General features: G+C 44.0%; 1 protein-coding gene across 7 annotated transcripts in view; it reads right to left on the minus strand.

Annotated features, from left to right (window-relative positions):
* The window catches only part of LOC105490321 (interleukin 1 receptor like 1), a 99,257-nt gene that overhangs the window by 59,490 nt on the left and 19,270 nt on the right, over window positions 1-20,497 (minus strand). For 5 of the 7 annotated variants that reach the window (XM_071077191.1, XM_071077190.1, XM_071077188.1 and 2 more), the window contains 2 exons: window positions 18,689-18,872; window positions 10,627-10,728 (listed from right to left, as the gene is read on the minus strand). The exons of the other annotated variants lie outside the window; for them this stretch is intronic. The gene's annotated coding sequence lies outside the window, so the exon portion shown is untranslated. The remainder of the gene's footprint in view (window positions 1-10,626; window positions 10,729-18,688; window positions 18,873-20,497) is intronic. 7 annotated transcript variants of the gene reach the window in all.

The raw sequence follows: 20,497 nt of genomic DNA on the forward strand, positions 1-20,497 counted from the left end.
TCCTATTTACTGATTTTTCTCTTGGTTTTGGGTTATATTTTCCTGCTTTTCTGAGTGTTTAGTACATTTTAATTGTATGCTGGACATTTTAGATGTTATGTTACTACGTGTTTGAAGTTTGTTGTTTTCCTTGAATTTTGAATCTTATTCTAGTAAGGAGTAATTTACTTGTGGATCAATTTGATCGTTTGAAAGCTTTTTATATAGCTTTACTAAGATGAGTCTGGAGCAAGCTTTACTCATGGTACATTAAGTGTTCTTTTAATGTATGCCCCTTTCAGGGTCTCCTCTGAATACTCAAAATTTCAATAATGTCTCTCCACTCTGGTTTGCTAGAACTTGAATGTATTCTACCTCTGGGAGAGAGCTAGACTCTATTTTCAGCTCACCGCTTCCTTGTCATTGTTCTTTGCTTGATAGTGGGATTTTGCCTAGCATTGTGGAGTCTCACCCTGTGCATATACAGCTTAATATCTGTCCAAATCCCCAAAAGGACTCGTATGCAGATTTCTGGTACTTACCTGGTACTTTTCTTAGTTTTCTTTTCTCTGGTATCCTGTCCCCACAATATAAGCTACCTCCATAATCTCAAACTCAGATTGCTGTCCTCTCCGATAAGCACGACCACTGTAATGTTTGTGCTCCTTGCCCTGCACAATTCAGAAAGTGCTTCCAGGCAAAAAGCTGGGGTAATGTGGGAGTTACCTACTTCCTTCCTTTCAAGGAATACAGTGCCTGTTGTCCAAAATCTGGTAGATTTTTCATGTGTGCTGTTCAGTTTCCCAGTTGTTTATGGTGAGAAGTCTAGTCTAACAGCAGATATCTATCATGGTGCTGAAGAATCAGTTTTGATTACGACTGTGTCCTGCTCAAAATCATTTAATAGATTACTACTGTTTGCAGAATAAAATCAAAATTCCTTAGCTTGACAATCTGATCCAATCTACTTTATCTCCTACTTCTGCTCTTTCAGAGTATCCTCTATTAAAAAAGCTAATGTTTTCATCCCAGTTATTAGAGATTTGGTTTGAATCCTACCTGAGTCACTTACTAGCTACGTAACCTTGGACTAGTTATTTCGTCTCTCTGAGCTTTGGTTCTCTAATCTGTAAAATAAGAGTTACATCAATACCTACCTTGTAGCGGTTTTAAAGCACAAATAAAATAGTTTATATAAAGCACCTAGCATAGGCTCTGTTATATAATAGAAGCTTAACCATCAGAGGTATTTATGTACCTTTTCTAATTCTCCAACTGGCCGGCAATTTCCTCAAGAGTGGATTTGTAACTGATTCATCTCTCTATATTTCCCACAACCTCTATCTATTAAATAGAGTTCAATGGTTAAAGATGTTGGCCTTGTAAACAGACCACAAAGGTTTGTTCCTTCATTCTCCAAATACATATATACTGAGTTTGTGTCACGTGTTATGTATTTAGCTCCATGCAATGCAGCAAGAATATTACTGGAAGCAAAAGCAGACACGATATCTGCCCTAGTAGAGTACGGCAGTTTCGCATGAGAAAGATACACAAACCAAAACAACAACAACAACAACAACAAAACCAAAATGTAAAATGTATTCATGCTTCTCATGTCAATTCATTTTAGATTCTGTTGACCTAGACTGTGTGGTGAAGGGAAGTCTCCCCAAAGAAGCCAAATTAATCCATGAGCTGAAGATCAATTTCCATTAATAGCATAAGAGATGAGCAAAGAGCATTGAACGGTACAAATCACTGAAGGAGTAAGGCAAATTCAGAAAACTCAAAGCACGCCAGTGTGGCTGGAAAACAGTATGTGCTGCAAGATGAGGATGGAGAAGCCTTGTGGAGTCCTCTAGGCTAGATTCAGAATTTTGATATTTAGCCTAAGAGCCGTGGGACATAATTGGAGAGTGTTAAGTAGGGAGGTTAATGAGAGGAATAGAAATGTACAAAGATAAATAAGATAACTCAGTGTTTCAGTTACTGTTGCTGCATAACTAATTACTTCAAAATACATCAGCTTAGAGCAACTTTGTTATTATGCAAAGTGACTCTATGCTTCTGGAATTTGGACAGGCCATGAGGGTGGAAAGTAGAAGGAGAAAGTGGATAGCTGCTCTATAATATCTGGGGCTTTGAGATGGGAAAAATCAAAACTGGGGAGTGATTTGAAGGCCAGGGACTGGAATCATCAAAAAGCTAGCTTACTCACTTGTCTGGGCCTTGGCTAAGATAACACAAAGACTAGAACTGCCAACCAGAATGCCTACACTTGATCTCTCCATATGACTTGGTTTTCTGATGGCATGGTGATCTCAGGGCTCCTAACATGAATGTTCCACCTAGCAAGATAAAGCTGCATTGCTTTTTATGACCAAGCTACCAAGTCACATGATGCTACTTTACTGATACTCTTTTGATCAGTGCAGTCCCAAGTGCATGCAGATTCATGGGAACAGAGCATAGACTTCACAGATCAATGAGAAATGTATCAAAGAATTTGAGAACAATGTTTGAAATAGCAAAATCAGTAATAAGGTTATTGTAGTAACCATGGTGAGAGATAAGGATAGCTTGAATGAAGGTGGTAGTAGTAGAGGTGGAAGAAAGATAGGTAAGAGATAAAATTAGTGAGACCTCCTGATAAAATTGACATGAGAGAAAAGAAGAGATGGTGAGGATGACTACTGGGTTCTTGGCTTGTGCAACAGAATGGATGCCAGTGCCACTTACTAAGCTACAAGACAGAGGAAGTGAACCAATTTGCTCCCTGTGCTTTGTGGAAAGGATAACGTAAATTTGCCTTTAGGAATGTTGAATTGAGAGACACTTTGAAGCATCCAAGCAAAGAGGTAAGTAGGCAGCCGAATGGACTCAAAGAGATATTAGAACTGGAGATATAAATATAGGAGTTATTAGTATTTAAATGGTGATATTAACCCCAGATGCAGATGGTGTCGGAGAGAGAATCTAAGGTGAGAAGTATGCATCGAAAGCTTTGGACAGCTTTAACACAGAACTGCCATGGAGAGGCCAAAGGTGCTTGAAAGAGCAGCCAGGCAGTTAATAGGAAAACAAGATTTTGCAGCTCAGAGGCCAAGAAAGAAAGAAGTTAAAAAGAGTGTCAACAGTGTCAAATGCTGATGAAAGGCTAGATGAGAAGAGGCCTAAGGATCTAATGCAGGGAGGTGATTATTGCCTGCCATGAGAAGGTTTCTATGGAGTTAACAGGTACATCAGGAAAAATGAGAACATGGAGGCAGCTTGTCTGAAAAGAAGATGGAAAGCAACCCAAGTCTTTCATTCTATGACCACCAACAATCTCAACTTGGCCAAATCCAGTGACTGATTTTTCTGATCTCTCTCTTCTGCTGATTTCTCTGATATAGATACTTTTAATAAACAGGAAGGGTTAGCTCTTCCTGTCGAATTGATCCCTTTGCCATTATGTAATGGCCTTCTTTGTCTCTTTTGATCTTTGATGGTTTAAAGTCTGTTTTATCAGAGACTAGGATTGCAATCCCTGCTTCATGCCAACTCTACCTTTTGCAGAATCGCAGATGCTGTACTCTTTATTTTTAAATTAAATGTGTTTTTCCTGAATACAAAATGGCACATATAATGCATTATTTTTAATGAATAAAAATCATGTTAAAATATGTAATATAATTTATAACACATATATATTTTAATATAAAATAGTATCTGTAATCACTAATATATCATATACACAAATGAAAAATGCAAAGAAGAAATAAAAATCACTTCTCATCCTGCCACGTGTTAACGCATGTCTGAGAAGAGCTTGATCATGGAATCAGTCTATTTGCCCCAGCTCAGCCTCTTCTAAGAGGCAGGAGTTTGTCAATTTACGGAAGAGGAAGTGGAATGGTGAGACCCTTGGCTGTGAAGAGGCCCTTCTCTAACAGGGAGAATCTAGAAATTACCTCTGCTCTCATGCACAGTAAGCTGGTTGGAAGCAACTCCTTGGGTGTGCATGTGAGCATCAGGCTGAAGTTCCTACAGCACCGCACCCCTTCACGGCACTTTCCGACCAGGTGCGTGCCTGCCTCAGGTGCCCCCTGCAGATGAAGCCTCATTCTCAACTCACTGCAGGCCACAGAGTCTGAGATGCGCCTCATACCATCTGCCCACTTCTCCAGCATCGGGTCCTAATTCTCAGGTATCATGAAGCACTAAACTAGGTGCCCACTTGAAGAAGATAAAGCAGGAGGCCGGAAGTTTTGAAGCTGCCCCACCTACCCTGCAAGCTGGAGTCTCTGTGAATTAAATTGTGTGCAGATTGAACTTGACTGTCTCCTTTGAGAGAAGAGAGCAGTAGCTGGTTGGCAAAGCCCTGCTCCCACATTTTGAGGCTGTTCCTTTAAAAAGTACCCACTACTCCTCTGTTTGGAAGGGAGAGTCCTGCTTTGGCTCCCAAATAACTCTGCAATGGGTCGCCAAGGGATGTTAAATACATTTCTGCAACTGGGGCAAAAATTCCTGGCCTAATATTCTCATCTTGTTATGCTCAATTACAATATCCAAATAGACCAGCAGAAGTTGAACAATAAACCCAAATGACAATAGAATAATATCCCAATTCCAGCCTTGTTCCACCTCAGCTGAGGAGTTGCATGTTGATCAAGTAAATTTTTTTTTTGGCCATTCTGTGCATGTCCATACATGACCAGAAAACTTTCTCTCGATTGATTTTAGAATTGTAAATAAATTTTACAAATTTGCAGATGGAATCTGTGAATAAAGAGGGTCGAATATATTTTCTCAAGGCCCAGGACATAGCACATTCCTGACCCATGTTGTGTTGCCATCCGAAGATCACAGAAAGAGTCTAATTTGCCTAGAGGAGGGAGCATAGACAGAAAACGCAAAGAAAAGAACATCTCACACTAGCCTTGCCAAGACCCCAATTAGTCTGTGACCCTTGCACAATGTCTTCAGCCTCTGATTGTCACATTTGGATGAAATATTTCCTCTTAGGGGTAATTGTGGTTCTATGCTTGTCATGTCCTGGAAGAAACGTATCCCCTTCTATACCCTCTTTCCTACTCAGGGACGTTTTTTAGGGAGGAGGGACGCAAATAACATTTCCAAATGTCCAACACGCACTGCCTCAGCTGGGAGACTGCCAGGCAAGTGACAATAGTGACATCTGAGAGGCAGAGTCCTACAAGGAGAAACCAAACCCCCTGACTCATGCGAGCAGTAGCAGCTGGGCTTCTGTGCTCTCAGCTGAGCGGGATTCCTACTCTCTGGGTGAGTGGTTCACCGGGAGTCGTCTCTTAGAGGTTTCACCTCCGAATTTCAGCATGTGCGTCTGCAGGCTTCAAAACACTAGGTTGGCCTTTAAGTGCCTTAAAGGCTATACTCTTCCACCCCCATTGGAAAACAAGGCTGGGAGTCACTAGTGTGTGAGATTTTAGGCAGAAATTCAACTATTTATCTCCTTATTCTGTGTCTCTTCTAGGAGTGTGAATTGTAAAAGCTGCAGGGCGTGTGTGCTTCAGACTTTTTGTTCTAGGATTCTTAAGCTGCAGGGTGGGGCAGGGGTGAGGGCTGGCAACAGGAGGTTAGCTGCCCACATTCTGTTCCTCTTTATAATATGAAGGAGAGTCTGTATTGTTGGAGGAAGTCCCTCTTGGGTTCAGGAGGCCTGTACACAATCCCTCCAGCAGAGGCTCATTCTCTGCTTAGCGGTTTTATGTTAATTATGATCACTAATTGCATAACTTCTGATTAAGATTGTGGATCTCAAGTACTCAACCTGTGGGTTCAACCACTAGGGGTGGTTGATTTTTATCACAGAACAGAACAGATAGAGAGAATGGATGACCTTATCACATAGTAAGTCAGCAATTCTTTTGGGTAGAGAACAACAACAACAAAAAAAAACTCAAAAGAAACCTAAAGGAAATGTCAAAAGATACACACTGTTTTACGTTTCTTTTTTTCTTTTTTTTTTTTTTTTGAGATGGAGTCTCACTCTTTTGCCCAGTGTGGAGTGCAGTGACACGATCTAAGCTCACTGCAACCTCCACTTCCCGGGTTCAAGAGATTCTCCAGCCTCAGCCTCCCGAGTAGCTGGGACTACAGGCATGCGTCACCATTCTCGGCGAATAGATACACTGTTTCTAAGAATGTTGTTAGATTAGACACTAAAGAAGAAAAGGTGTTCATTTAAAACAAAAGATAAGAAAAGGTAAAAAGAGAGCGCTAAAAGAAGGCTTGCTCTGCATATGTGAAACAACTACCCTGAGGTTTGTGAAACAACAGCAGGAGCCTTCTTAGATGAGTTGGCATCCCTTGCCCTGGAGAAGAATACAACTGAACATTTCGTTTTGATGGGCTTAGTGAAAGCTGCTTGTGTGCTGTACAGCCTAAGGCTTTCTTGGTAGAGAGAGACTGTTCCCAGGGATTCCACGTTAGACAGGGCATATTACAAGGCAGGAGGGTGACCCCACCCAAGATCCTGTTATGAGTATGGACTGGTCACCAGAGTCCCCAGCACAGTTGTGGTCCATTGAAAGATAACAGACACCTCATCTGGAAGTGCAAACCAAAAGGAGAGAACCTCCAAGGCTATGAGTACCTCGCGGCAGCAATGGCCATTTCTCATTACAACCCATGTGGTGGGGAAGCACAGTGGTGACACTCCTGAGCTCCCTGAGCTGATGAAGCAGGTAGTATCTGTAATAACTGTGAAAGATTTCTTCAATGGAGAAACACGTACTATTATCTAAGGACCTAATTTTGACCTAAAGGCAAAAATCCGTATTTACTTTACAGGGCCATTCAACGGGATTGCCATTGAGGAGAATTCCCTCTTACAGTGGCTCGTTGTGCTCCCAGGCTCATTTCATATCTACTGCAGCAGTCATAGTCTTGCACTTATTGTCAGATTACTGGAGCAATCCCTGTTGACAGTGGCCCCTCATTTGCATGTAGCATGTGCAGACCAACATTCAACTTCTTACTCTACCTCACCAGCCCCAGAGAGACCCATCCAGCTGAAAGCATTGGGAAAACGACTGCAGCATCTCTGAGTGGACAGCTGCTAGCAAACAGACAACAAGACCGTCCCCACTTCATATGTTTTGGCATGAGAGGAAACCCTGGCGTTCAACAAGAGAGGTCAGTTGCAGAGACTTTTTAATGGGTCAGAAATTCAAATCAACTATATTGATTCAAACTCAGCTGAAAATGTAAAAAGGTAAAAGGTGAGTGCAGTTTTTTGTTTTTGTTTTTGTTTTTTTCTATACCCATTTTTTAGTCATTACACCCTAGGAAATGGTCTTTCTAGGAATTGGAGAATTGGACCAGTGGTTTCCTGACACCCTCTTTGGGGTGAGAAACCCTGACATAAAAGGACAGGTGTTCAGCTGATGTGCATCGACATTGACAACCATGTTGTGTACCTTACAGGAAAAGTTGAGAAGAACCATAACGACAGGCAGCATCTCCTCTAGAACCAGACAGTATCTCAACAGAGATCCAAAAAACTAACATTTCTTTTATGATCACAGCACCTGCTTAATTCAAGATACTCAACATTTCTACATGTATTAGTGTAACAAAAAGACAGTTCTGCTTTTTTTTTTTTTTTTTTTTTTTTGAGACAATTTCTTGTTCTGCCATGCAAGCTGGAATGCAATGACACAAACACCACTCACTGCTGCCTTCAACCTCCTGGGCTCAAGCAATCCTCCCACCTCAGACTCCTGAGTAGCTGGAACCACAGGCGCGCGCCACCATGACCGGCTAATTTTTTTATTTTTTGTAGAGGCAGGTTCTTGCTGTGTTGCCCAGGCTGGACTTGGACTCCTGGGCTCAAGCGATCCTCCTGCCTTGACCTCTCAAAGTGCTGGGATTACATGCATGAGCCACCACATTCGGTGTTCCACCACTTTATATAAAAATAAGTCAGGGCAGTGAAGGAGAATGTTATATTTGACAAGGAGCTGTAAAAAAAAAAAAAATTAAAAGTCTCAAGATCCCCAAACTTATTATGCCAAAGGGAGAGTTAAGCCTGCACAATGAGTCACCAAGCACCTCCATCCTTTTTCCCAGGTTAGTAGCTATTATTGCACAAACTGGCATCAAAACATTGTATATTAGCCAGATCCCCCCCGCTCCCGCCATAGAAAGGCAAAAGGCCTCAAGCATGGCCAGATGGCTGCCCTCATAAATTGTTCTTTGCTGGCCTTGAAACTTTTCAAGATGTATATCCTCTCATAAAACAAGGACATGTCAATATTGTAACTTTAGGTCTAAGTCCAGCTCCTGAAACTGAAGTCTGTTAGATTTCACACTGACAATGTGGATTACAAATTTATCTTCCACATACCAGAACATCATCTTGTCTTTGTTCTGTTCCAGGTACAAGATTTTCTGTTCCAGGTACAGAACAAAGACAAGATGAGATCAATCATTCCTCCACTACCCTGAGACATCTGCATGATTGAGTCTTTATTTACTCCCTTTTTCTTCAAGCATTCACCTTATCTTATATAAAATGTAGATTTACTGAGCACTAACTGAAGTCTTGCAAAAATGTTACCATTTGCTTCACACTTGCCCTCCCCTCTTCCTATAGCCTTCTCTCCTTTAGGGAAATGTATGAATACTAAGCTCCTGAAAACCTCTTTAGAGAGATCAAGCCACGGATGTTTTCTGTGACTTGTGTTGATGAAAGGAGTCAAACTCTGTAAAATATTTGAAAATATTTATTCTGAGACAAGCCATGGCCCATAACACAGCCCTCAGGAGACCCTGAGAACATGTACCCAAGGTGGTTGGGGTGGTGGTTGGTTTTATACGTTTCAGGGAGACTTGAGACATCAAACACATTTAAGATATACATTGGTTCAGTCCAGAAAGGCAGGACAACTTGAAGTAGGAGGGCTTCCAGGTTATTGGTAGATCTTAACATTTTCTGATTGGCAATTGGTTGAAAGAGTTATCAATGGAAAGGAATGTCTGGGTGAAGCAGCGTCACTGTCTAAGGTAAATGCCTGGGGTTTGTTGTCTCATGCCAAGAAAATTAAGGACACAGACACATACAAGGAGTGAGCTTAGGAGTGGAGGGTTAATAGAGAAAAAAAAGAGAAAGGAGAAAACAGCTCTCTCTCTTGTGAGAGAGAGGGGCTCCCAAATGGGAATTCCAGCCTGCAATGGGAGTGCACTGGATTTTACAGGCAGACTTGAAGAGGTGGTATCTGATTTACATAGGGCTCACAGATTGGTTGGACCAGGTATGACATTTACATAATGTGCGGGAAAGGCTGGTCACCCCACCCTAATCTTATTATGCAATAGGCTTTCCACTTGGCCAGCACCATGTTGTCTGCTGCACACGTGGCTGACAAAGAGAAAGGAAGTTGGAGTTTCCATTTTGAACATGCCTAGTCCCGGATAACCTTTTCCTGTTAGCACAACTGCTGGTATTCACCCATGCAAACTTCTGGTTTGCTTGTCTATGTTTGCAGCTCAATTTTACAGGCTGCTCTTTGTTAAAAAAAAAGAAAATTGTTTTTTATTTGAGGGCCACTTTTCATTAAAAGCAAAACCTTTTCAAGGACTTCCGTACCCTGACTATCTGCTTAAATAATCTCTTCTTAACTTTATATCATGGGTGACAATAAGAGGTTGTGGAGACCAAAGTTTTATCATGCAGATGAAGTCTCCAGTTGGCAGGCTTCAGAGAAAATAGACCGTAAATGTTTCTTATCAGACTTGAGGTCTGTGTTGACGTTAATGCTGGTCAGCTTTTCCTGAATTCCAAAAGGGAGGAGGACATAATGAGGCATGTCTGACCACCCTTCTTTCTGTCATGGCCTTAACCAGTCTTTCAGGTTAAATTTGGAGTGCCCTGGCCAAGGAGGGAGTCCATTCAGATGGTTGAGGCTGGGGGGTGAGGGACTTCCAAATTTTATTTTTGGTTTACACTTGTGTTTTTCCTGGGTGCATCTTAAAGCTCTGGCTCAATAAGTCTCGATTAACTAACACTCTTGCCTCAGTCTCTTATTTTTGGTTAACAGAGTACCGTGGTTCTAATCACAGTAGTTGCCATTTACTGAGATCTTTCTTTGTGTCTGGTCCTGAACTAAGCTCCTATATTAGCCATTTGAATGATATAAACAACCTGAGATTATGGCATTATTATTCTTAGTAGATAGGAAATTGAGGCACAGAGATATGAGGGTCACATGGTAAGTGGGAAAGCCAGGATCCAAAGTCTAATCAAGGCGACTCCAACACCTGCTCTTAGAGTGATAGTGTCTGCCTAATCTCTGTGTTTATTGTCTATTTTGCATCATTCTTTAGGTGGATGCTTCTGGTTGTGCATAAGGAAGTAGGTGTAGGTTAGTTCCTAGTAACGAAATGCTATTGCTACACCTTGCCTCCTTGTGCTGTAACTGAGGTCCACTAGTACAGAATACATCATAGACCTAGACATATTACAAGAACAGATCACGTGTAAGCTTCCTGCTTTCTAGAACGTCCTGTGCTAACACAGATGTATTGACAGCATTGCAGAGACAGATAAGGCATTTCAAAATAAACACATATTCTTAGAGAAGTATAAATGTCATGTACCCCACAGAACAGACTACTCACGAAATGCTTTTTGAAGCAAAAAGTCCACATGTTTCTGGAAATGACAGAGGTCCTCAGAGGTCTTGAGGTCAGCATTTTCTGAGCCTCGTTGAACACAGAACACTTTAAAATAATAACACATTGACTTAATACTACAAGAGATTATGAGATGTTTTACATTTAGAATCAAGTATAAAGCAAAGATGATCTTACAGATGAATTATTATAAGAAAAAAGTTAAAAATTAATGTATAAAGTTTTTCCAGTAAAAGAACATTTTAAAAATAGATGAATTAAATCATAGTTTTGTTAAAAGAACAAAATATCGTACTACATGTTGATCTTATACGACAAAAAGTGTGACACAATCTGTGGATCTTCAAGCAAAGAGCTACATGAAGGAAACAATATGTTGGGGAATGGGATGATGGACATCTGAACATTTGTGCAGAAAGGGATCCCCATTGAAAATCCCAGCAGGTTCAGGTATGGCTCACCATTCTTTAAAGGTAGATTTTCTAAAACGAAGAGAAATATATAAATGAGGTTTAACCTTTTTATTTTCATTTGATCTTAAGTATATTTCACAGAAATCATATCCATGGCATTGTTTCTTGTCTATGGAAGAACTCAGAAGAATATTTGAGGATTAATAGTGATCCAAGGAACTGCGGTTGATAGGAATTTGTATAGAGAAAAGAGATGAAGATGAAGGAAGAGAAATGGAGGCAAGTTTTCCTTTTACCCCACAACCCTGTGCAACCCAATCTTCATTCTAATTAAATGCAAGAGTCAGTTTAGGTCCTAGATTCTTATGTTAATAGCATAGATGATCAGAGGTGACCAACAAGAAGTTGGGATACCAGTTAGGAGGCTTCCGCAGTAACCCTATCAATAGGTAATAAGGGCTAGAATTTAGAAAACTAATGTTAGAATAAGGAAGGAAGGGGCCGGGCACGGTGGCTCACTCCTCTAATCCCAGCACTTTGGGAGGCCAAGGCATGCGGATCACAAGGTCAGGAGATTGAGACCATCCTGGCTAACACTGTGAAACCCTGTCTCTACTAAAAATACAAAAAATTAGCCAGGTGTGGTGGCGGGCGCCTGTAGTCCCAGCTACTCGGGAGGCTGAGGCAGGAAAATTGTTAGAGCCTGGGAGGCGAAGGTTGCAGTGAGCCGAGATTGTACCATTGCACTCCTGCCTGGGCAACAGAGTAAGACTCTGTCTAAAAAAAAAAAAAAAAAAAAAAAAAAAAAAAAAAAAAAAAAAAAAAAATTCATTCCCAGAGATACTATACCAAATATTGGAGGAGAGGAAGAACACCTGGTAGGAAAGGGAAAAGGCATGGTGAGTTCAGCCTTGAATGTGATGATGTTAGGGGGCTGTCTTGACATTATACTCTTAGAAATACATGTCAGCTAAATTCTAGGCTAGACCTATTCATTAGTAATTTGCTAATATATAAATTTTGTCAATATACAAAAACTACAGTTAAAGTTGAGGTCACTCAGGCAGAGAGAACAGAGCAAGAAACACGAGGGACAAGAATGGAGCCCTGGGATCAGAAACTTTTCAGAGGCCAGAGGAGAAAACGTACCCACAAAGGAAAGTAAAAACATTGCCGATGTGACAGGAAGGAGCACAGAGAGAGGGCAGAGAGAGCTTGTATAAGAGGCGGTGGTAAGTACAGTAATGGTAATGCCTCCAAGTGGTTAAGGTTGAAAAGGACAAGGAAGTTTCCATCAGCCATAAATACAGTCACTAATGAATTTTCAAAGTTATTTCAGAGATATGGAGGGTGGTGTGGGCAGGACACAAGGATTGGAAATGAATTTTAGAAAAAGTGAAAACAGAAGGTTCCACGCTGTTTGGAAAATGACAATGAAATGAAAAAGACTGCTGGCCTCTCCAATCATGCCTCAGAGGTATAAAAAGGGGCAGAAGTAGCAACCCCTACAGCAGGCACCAAGTCCTCAGAGGAGATGCAGATCTCAGTGAAGTCAAGAGTGTTCTCTCCGAAGAATGTAGGGGTGAAGGAAGCCCATTAAAAGTGGAATAGTAAGTGTTCTTTCTGCCTAGCCCATCTTCCTATGTACCCCATGCTAGTTAATTCCTACTGATCCTTCAAGGTTCTGCTTAAAGGACTTTCTCAGGAACTCCCTGGGCTCAAAGCATTTCCTTTTTTGTATGTTCCAATAACCCAGGATAGTCTCCTATTGTGCCACTCTTCACGCATATATTTGTCCAGTATCTGTTTTCTTCTAGGCTGTGAGTCCTGTGAGACCAGGAAATGCATTTACTGCATTCATTATTGTATCCCTACATAATGGTAACTCAGTAAATGATTTATGGAATGAATACATGAATGAATCAATACATAGGGATTCCAGAGAGCACAGTGCACGTGGTTGGTCCAGAGGGCACCAGTGGGAGAATGAGGGGATGGGCGGGCAAAACAAGGTATTGGAATGAAAGTAGGACAAAGTAGGTGACTCAGAGGGACATGGAATTTAGTTTGGGATGAAGAAGAACATGGATGAGAGACAGAAAAGTATTAACTAGTTTCAGCACTCTACCTGTAATTCCAGTCTGAAGAAAGTTCTGTGTTGATACTTTCAAAGATTTCAAATAGTATCCAGGGTTGGATGATGTTCACTAATCATGGTACAAATGGTGTCACAGGGTCTTTGCCCAGATTTTCAAACAGAATATTGGTAATTAAGTTCAGACCTTGCTAAAGGGTAGCAGGTTAAGGCCCATCTGTCTATCCATCCACCCATCCATCCATGTATCTGTCCATTCATTCATCTGTCCCTTCATCCACCCATCCATCTGTACAGCCACCCACCTGTCCCTTCATCCACCCATCCATCTATACATCTACCCTCCTGTCCCTTCATCCACCAATCCATCTGTACAGCCACCCACCTGTCCTTTCATCCACCCATCTATCTGTACATCCACCCACCTGTCCCTTCATCCACCCATCCATCTGTACATCTACCCTCCTGTCCCTTCAACCACCAATCCATCTGTACAGCCACCCACCTGTCCTTTCATCCACCCATCTATCTGTACATCCACCCACCTGTCCCTTCATCCACCCATCCATCTGTACATCTACCCTCCTGTCCCTTCAACCACCAATCCATCTGTACAGCCACCCACCTGTCCCTTCATCCACCCATCCATCTGTACATCTACCCTCCTGTCCCTTCATCCACCAATCCATCTGTAGAGCCACCCACCTGTCCTTTCATCCACCCATCTATCTGTACATCCACCCACCTGTCCCTTCATCCACCCATCCATCTGTACATCTACCCTCCTGTCCCTTCAACCACCAATCCATCTGTACAGCCACCCACCTGTCCCTTCATCCACCCATCCATCTGTACATCTACCCTCCTGTCCCTTCAACCACCAATCCATCTGTACAGCCACCCACCTGTCCCTTCATCCACCCATCCATCTGTACATCTACCCTCCTGTCCCTTCAACCACCAATCCATCTGTACAGCCACCCACCTGTCCTTTCATCCACCCATCTATCTGTACATCCACCCACCTGTCCCTTCATCCACCCATCCATCTGTACATGCATCCACTTGTCCATTCATCCACCCATCCATCCATTCATCCAGTCATCTAAGTGTCCATTCTTCAAATCCTATTGAGGGCCAGACATTTTTCTAAGTATTAATGATACTCTAGGGCTCAAAAGAGACAAAACCTCTGCCCTCATGGATTGGTGGAGAGGCAATAAATAAGATAAAACGGAATAATGGAAGATGATGAGTGCTGAGATGAGTCAAACAGTGAAGAAGTGTAAGGAGTGTGTATGTGTTGAACCTGGGGAGGGTGGATGACAAGCTTGAGATGAAAGAGCCAGAGAAAAGCTCACTGAGAAGGTGACATTTGAGCAAGACAAAGAATGTAAGGCAGCACACCATAAAAACTGGTTAGAGGTGAGCATGCCAGGCAGAAGGAACGGCTGATGCAGAGGTATTGAATGTTCAAGTCCCTGGCATGTTTAGGATGCAGGCAGGAATCAGGTGAGGCAGGAGCAGAGAGAAGGAGGGAGAGTCAAGTAGGATCTGTGTCAGAAGCTGAAGGGGACACAATGGGAGAGCTTCATTGGTTGTTGTAAGGATTTGATATAGCTTTTCCTCTAGCAGAGAGGGGAGACTTTGGAGGCTTGAGGAGTGTGACCTAAAACCCGAGACACGTCTTTAAAAGGTTCCTCTGGCTGATAAGTTTGGGGAGGGTGTCAAAAATGGAAGTGGGGCATTTGGGAACTACTGCATCATCCGAATGACAGATTGGGACCAGGGTGACAGAGGTACGGTCCTAAGAAGGGGTAACATTCTGAATATAATTTGAAAGTAAAGCTGATGAAATTTGTCATTGAATTGGGTTTGGGTGAGAAAGAAGGAGGAAAGAAAGATCTCAGTCTTGAACACCTGAAAGGATGGAACTGGCATTTACTGAGAAAAGAAAGGTTGTAGGTAGAGGAGATTTGGCATAGGGCTCTATTTGGAATATATTAAGTCTGAAGAGTTTTTAAAATATCCAAGTGGCGGGTTAAATGGGCTATTTAGAGCTCAGGGGACAGGTACGGGCAAGAGATATAAATTTGGACATCATGGCCTGGCGTGGTGGCTCACGCCTGTAATCCCAGCACTTTGAGAGGCCGAGGTGGGTGGATCACCTGAGGTCAGGAGTTTGAGACCAGCCTGGCCAACACAGTGAAACCCCATCTCTACTAAAAATACAAAAATTAGCTGGGCATGGTGGTGTGTGCCTGTAATCCCGACTACCTAGGAGGCTGAGGCAGGGGAATCGCTCGAATCCAGGAGGTGGAGGCTGCAGTGAGCTGAGATTGCACCACTGCACTCCAGCCTGGGTGACAGAGTGAGACTCTGTGTCAAAAAAAAAAAAAAAAAACAAATGGACATCATAAGCATATTGATTTTATTTAAAGTCATGAAACTAGGTGAGATCACCAAGGTAGAGAAACAACAACAAATGAGCCCTGGGACCCTCCGACACTTAGAAGTTAGGTAGGAAAAAAAGGAACTAGCAATGGAGACAGAGAGAGATCAGTTAGATAGAAGGAAACCCAGGAGGTTTGCAGAATCTGAAAACAAAGTAAGGAATCTTTTAAAGAGGAAGGAATAACCAGTCATGTTCAATGCTATCAGCCAGTAGGACGAGGACTGGGAATAAATCACTGGATTTAGCAACACCATATCACGGGAAACTTGAGAAGCTAGTGTTTCTGGAATGGTAAGAATGAAAGCCTGTTTAGAGTGGTTTCAAGAAAATGTAGGGGGAGAGGAATTAAAGATAATGAGTAAATAGAACTATTTCAGGGAATTTTGTTGTAAAGGAGAAGAAAGAAATGAAGGAAAATCTGGAAGGGAATAGGAACAGGAGGCAATGTTTGTTTTTAATGGAAGAAATAGCCATCAATGTGTTCACTCAAGAGGATGGCCCAGAGGCAAGGGAGAAGTGCTGGAGCAGCCTCCTGGGGCAGGTGAACAGGGCCTCGATCTAGTGCATAAGGGAAGAGCTGAGCCTGGACAGAAATCTCCACCCTTGCTAAGTGATGAGAAGGCAGAGCAAGGGCGTGCAGATGCTGGGAGCTGGTGCAGATGCTGGTGGGAGTTTGCAGAAGTGCTTTTCCAGTGGCTTCTGCTTTCTCAGAAGGTCATCGGCTGAGGGTGAGGATGGGAGGAGGTGCTGGCAGTTTGAAAAGAGAGAAAGAATGGTAGTGAAATCATTCTCTAGGATGGTGGGAGCGAGAAAGAACTCAGTCCAATGCAGGAGGTCAGTCAGGCCACAGCAGGGATGCCCTGGAGGTCTGCGGGCATGAACTTGAAGTTACAACCCTCAGCGTGAATGCATGGTTCCCTCCAGGCCCATTAGCCACAAAGCTGCAGACACAGAAGTGGGAGTTGGGTATCACCAGGTGAGATCCCAGCCAGGGGCAGCAGAAAGCAAGAGACGGGTGACGGAGTTGGGTTTATTCAAGGGGGTTTAGGAGGATGGAATTTCTCTTGAAAACATGAAGTGGGGGAGGACAGTGAAGAGATGTGTGGGTCAGAGGATTTTCTGTTGACTGTTGGAGTTGAGGCAGCAGAGGAAAGGGCCAGGAGGGAAAGAGCAGAGGTAGAAGAGGGCAAGGCTGGAAGCTGAGATGATGGCAGGGGTTGTGGTCATGGATGTTGTGGAGATCCAGGGCCTGCCGGAGACCGGATGGCAAGTGAGATCGCTGGCAGAGAACACAGGACACAGGTCACATGAAGGGGATCATCTATGTAGCTTTCGAAGTGGACAAGCAGGGTGAATGTCAAGTGGAGTGGCCGTGACCCAGGGCCAGAGCCTTTGAGAGCTGAAGAGGAGCGATGTGAGGCAGAGTGGGGCTGGGGTGCTGCTGCCCGATGCCAGGAGACTCATCTGTGACCAGAAGCAGCAGGGACAACACGAGCAGCACCTCCAGCCCCCGTGATGGGAGAACTGTGGAGAAAAGCCCTTCTGAGAGGGCAGCAGGGCACAGCACCCAGGGAAGATCCAGCAAAAGGGAAACTGTGCGCAGAAGAGTGCGAGATGCAGGGGATTTTGCCAGGATGCCGGGTGAGTTCTTGAGAAACTGGAGAAGGTTTCTGAGAATGAGAGAGGGAAGGAAGACAGAAATGGAATTGGGTAATTCCAGAGTGTTATGGAGATTTTGAGAGCAGGGTAATGTAGCGAATGGGAGATGAGGGGTGATCTGCGGGGGCGGGGGGGGATGTGTGTGGCATTCCAGGGATAAAAGGCACCATAAGCTTAGACTTGAGGTCTCAAGGAAGACCATGGTGGTGAGCACAGGGGAAGTAGAGTAGGAGTCAGACCCCTCATAGAAGGCTTGGAAGCAGGAGCAACCATCTTACTCCAAGCCCAAGGGACCCTCCGTGCCCCTGTGAATGGAGATCAGCAGGCCTGGGAGGAGGCTTTTCTTCTGACTGTGCTGGGCTCGGTTGCTCTTGAGCCAAGGAGCTCAGGAGGCTGGAGGGCCTATAAAGGTTGCCCCACACATGGTGCAAGGAACTGTCAGGGCCACGGGGGAGGCATTCAGGGATCATTCCCAAATGCAGCCTCCCATGGTGTCCCCAAGGCAGTTGCACCATTAACAGTCCTGCACTGGTTTCCCACCCCAAAAGGCCAATTGGAAAACAGGAGTTGGGTTGTGAAATCAGCAGCATCAGGAAGCCTAAGGAGCTGATATATGAGAGACGGTGAGGTGAGCAAGTGCAGAGGAGAAAAGTGGAGGTTGCCCTGGATGGACCAATCTGTAACTGGAGGGCTGGGTGCAGCATACCCCTGAAGACAGGAGGCTGGGGTGACCAGGAACACTGGGGAGCGATGAGTAAGGCTCACTGGAGCTATGACCTCTGCAAAACTGAGCTGGGCCTGCAGGGATGGGGGTAGGGGAAGGACACCTGGCCCCAGGGCAGGGACCAGGGCCCACCTGGACTTCTCAGGAGGCATGCCATGGCTGGAGCCCCGGAAGAGCAGTATGGCATTAAAGGGTGGTGCCCACAATAAAGAAGGAACCCCACGGCAATATGTTCTCAGGAACAGCCCAGCCCAGCCCAGCAATCCAGCCCTTCTCCCACCTTGCCTCCCCTAGGACAGTTTCCTCTCAGGATCCACCAAATCCCCTCTATCAGGACCTAAGTATGGGAAGGAGGAAAAAGACCCACAGATGCTTAATTCTGCTCTGCACCAGCATTTGAAAGCCACTCCTGTAGTATCCAGTGGAAGTTCTGGGTTGCATTCTTATCAAGAACATTTGCATTTCTTAATAAGCCAATAAACTCCTTACTGAGTGCATTGTGTCAGACTCTGGGCTAGCTCTTAGAAACTGTGAGCAGGGTGGCAGTAACAGGCCCCAGCCAAGACCTGGGATGGTGAGGCAGCTCAGGGCTCAGAAGGTGGCCCACCATGGCAAGGGAAGAGGCAACAGGAAGTTGTGGGGAGAGCCAGGACTTTGAAGCTTCCATGGGCTCAGATGTGGGGCCTCAAAACCCACTGTACTGGCATGCAGCATGTCGCAGCAGGAGGCCAAGTTCTTCATGTACTGTGGCCTGGCAGGACTGGCCTTGGAGCCAACAGAGGATCCAACGGGCAGCTGTGGAAGCCAGAAGCAGAGAGACCAGACTGCAGCTAGAGTGTCATCCGTGACTGGCAAACTCTTCCCTCGTCTTCTTGGATTTACTGCCTGCATGATTAAGCAACATACGCTTTTGAGAGTGCTGAAAAGCCTCCCTTGAAGCTTTGTTGGAGACTCTCAGTCTTAGACCAGGGGCTACTGATGTGACAAGGAGGCTGATCCTAGTTCTATGAGCCCAGGCAAGGTTCCTGTTTACTTTGACCCCATGAAGAGACAAATCACTCAAAAGCGAATGCCATCATCTGCTTGAACATTGCGTTTTCTCTTCTTCTATCATTGTTACTCTTATTAGCTATCATTGGCCGAATGCTAGTTATACGACAAAAGACTTTACCAAACACCTTAGCTTCACAATCTCCTTTAGTCCCCAGGGAGGAAACATTCTTCCCATTTTGTAGTTGAAAAACCTGAGGCTTAATAGGGAAAAATAAAGAGTTGTGCATATTCTTGAGGGAGGACAAGGAGCTAAAACTCACGTCTGATTCTGCAGCTCATAACCCCTTTTAAAATTTGTGAGGACAAATACACATAATATACAGTTGACCCCCTTAACCATTTGTAAGTGTACAGCTCAGTAGCATTAAGTACATTCACACTGTTGTGCAATCATCACCACCATCCATGTCCAGAACTTTTTCATTTTCCTAAACTGAAACTCTGCCCCCATTGAACAGTAACTTCCATTCCTTACACATCCCACTGGCCCAGGCACCCACCATTCTATTTCCTATCTCTGAATCTGACTACTCCAGGGACCTCACGCAAGTGGAATCATATGGTATTTGTCTTTTTGTGACCGGCTTATTTCACTTAACAGAATGTCCTCAAGGTACGGCAGAGTCATGGGAGAGGATGTTTTCAACGCCATGACCACTGAGTTGGGGGGCTGTTGTTTTTCCTCTGTACCACTCTGCTACTTAGGCCCACACTCTTGATTCCACTGAGGGCAGTGTGCAGACTGAACTGTGTCCCCCCCAAATTCACACGTTGGAATCCTAACCCCCAGTATATATGGATATGAAAGTATTTGGAGATAGTGCCTTTCAAGACGTAAGTGAGGTAAAATAAGCTTATGTGGATGAATCCTAACCCAATAGGACTTGTGTCCTCATAAGAGGGCAAGACAAGTAGGGATGGGAACACACAGAGGAAAGGCCACACAAGGACACAGCAAGGAGGCAGCTGTCTGCAAGCCAAGGAGAAAGGCCTCAGGAGAAACCAAACTGTTATTTACACAGCAAAGACTGTGGTATATTGTTATGGCAGCCTGAGTGGATTAATACAGACAGGGGTCTCTATGTCACAAGATAGGATGAACTGTCACATACAGGCCTCTCCCACTGGCAGTAATGCCTCTTCAGTCTTATTTGCGGCAAGGAGGACAGTGGTCACTGGCGGTCTACATTTATGTACCATACAGAGAGAGGTGTGGGTTCTAAGTCCACCATGAGGACAGGCAATGGATGTTCTTTCAACATTTTGAGTTTCCACTAATACAACACTACAACTGGCATGTCTGTGATTTCCTTGGCCAAATTTACCTTTTTTTTTTTTTTTGAGACAGAGTCTCGCTGTCACCAGACTGGAATGCAGTGGTGAGATCTCAGCTCACTGCAGCATCCGCCTCCTGGGTTCAAGCGATTGTCCTGCCTCAGCCTTCCAAGTAGCTGGGA

Source organism: Macaca nemestrina, chromosome 13 (genome assembly GCF_043159975.1).
Source record: "Macaca nemestrina isolate mMacNem1 chromosome 13, mMacNem.hap1, whole genome shotgun sequence".
Taxonomy (NCBI): Eukaryota; Metazoa; Chordata; class Mammalia; order Primates; family Cercopithecidae; genus Macaca; species Macaca nemestrina.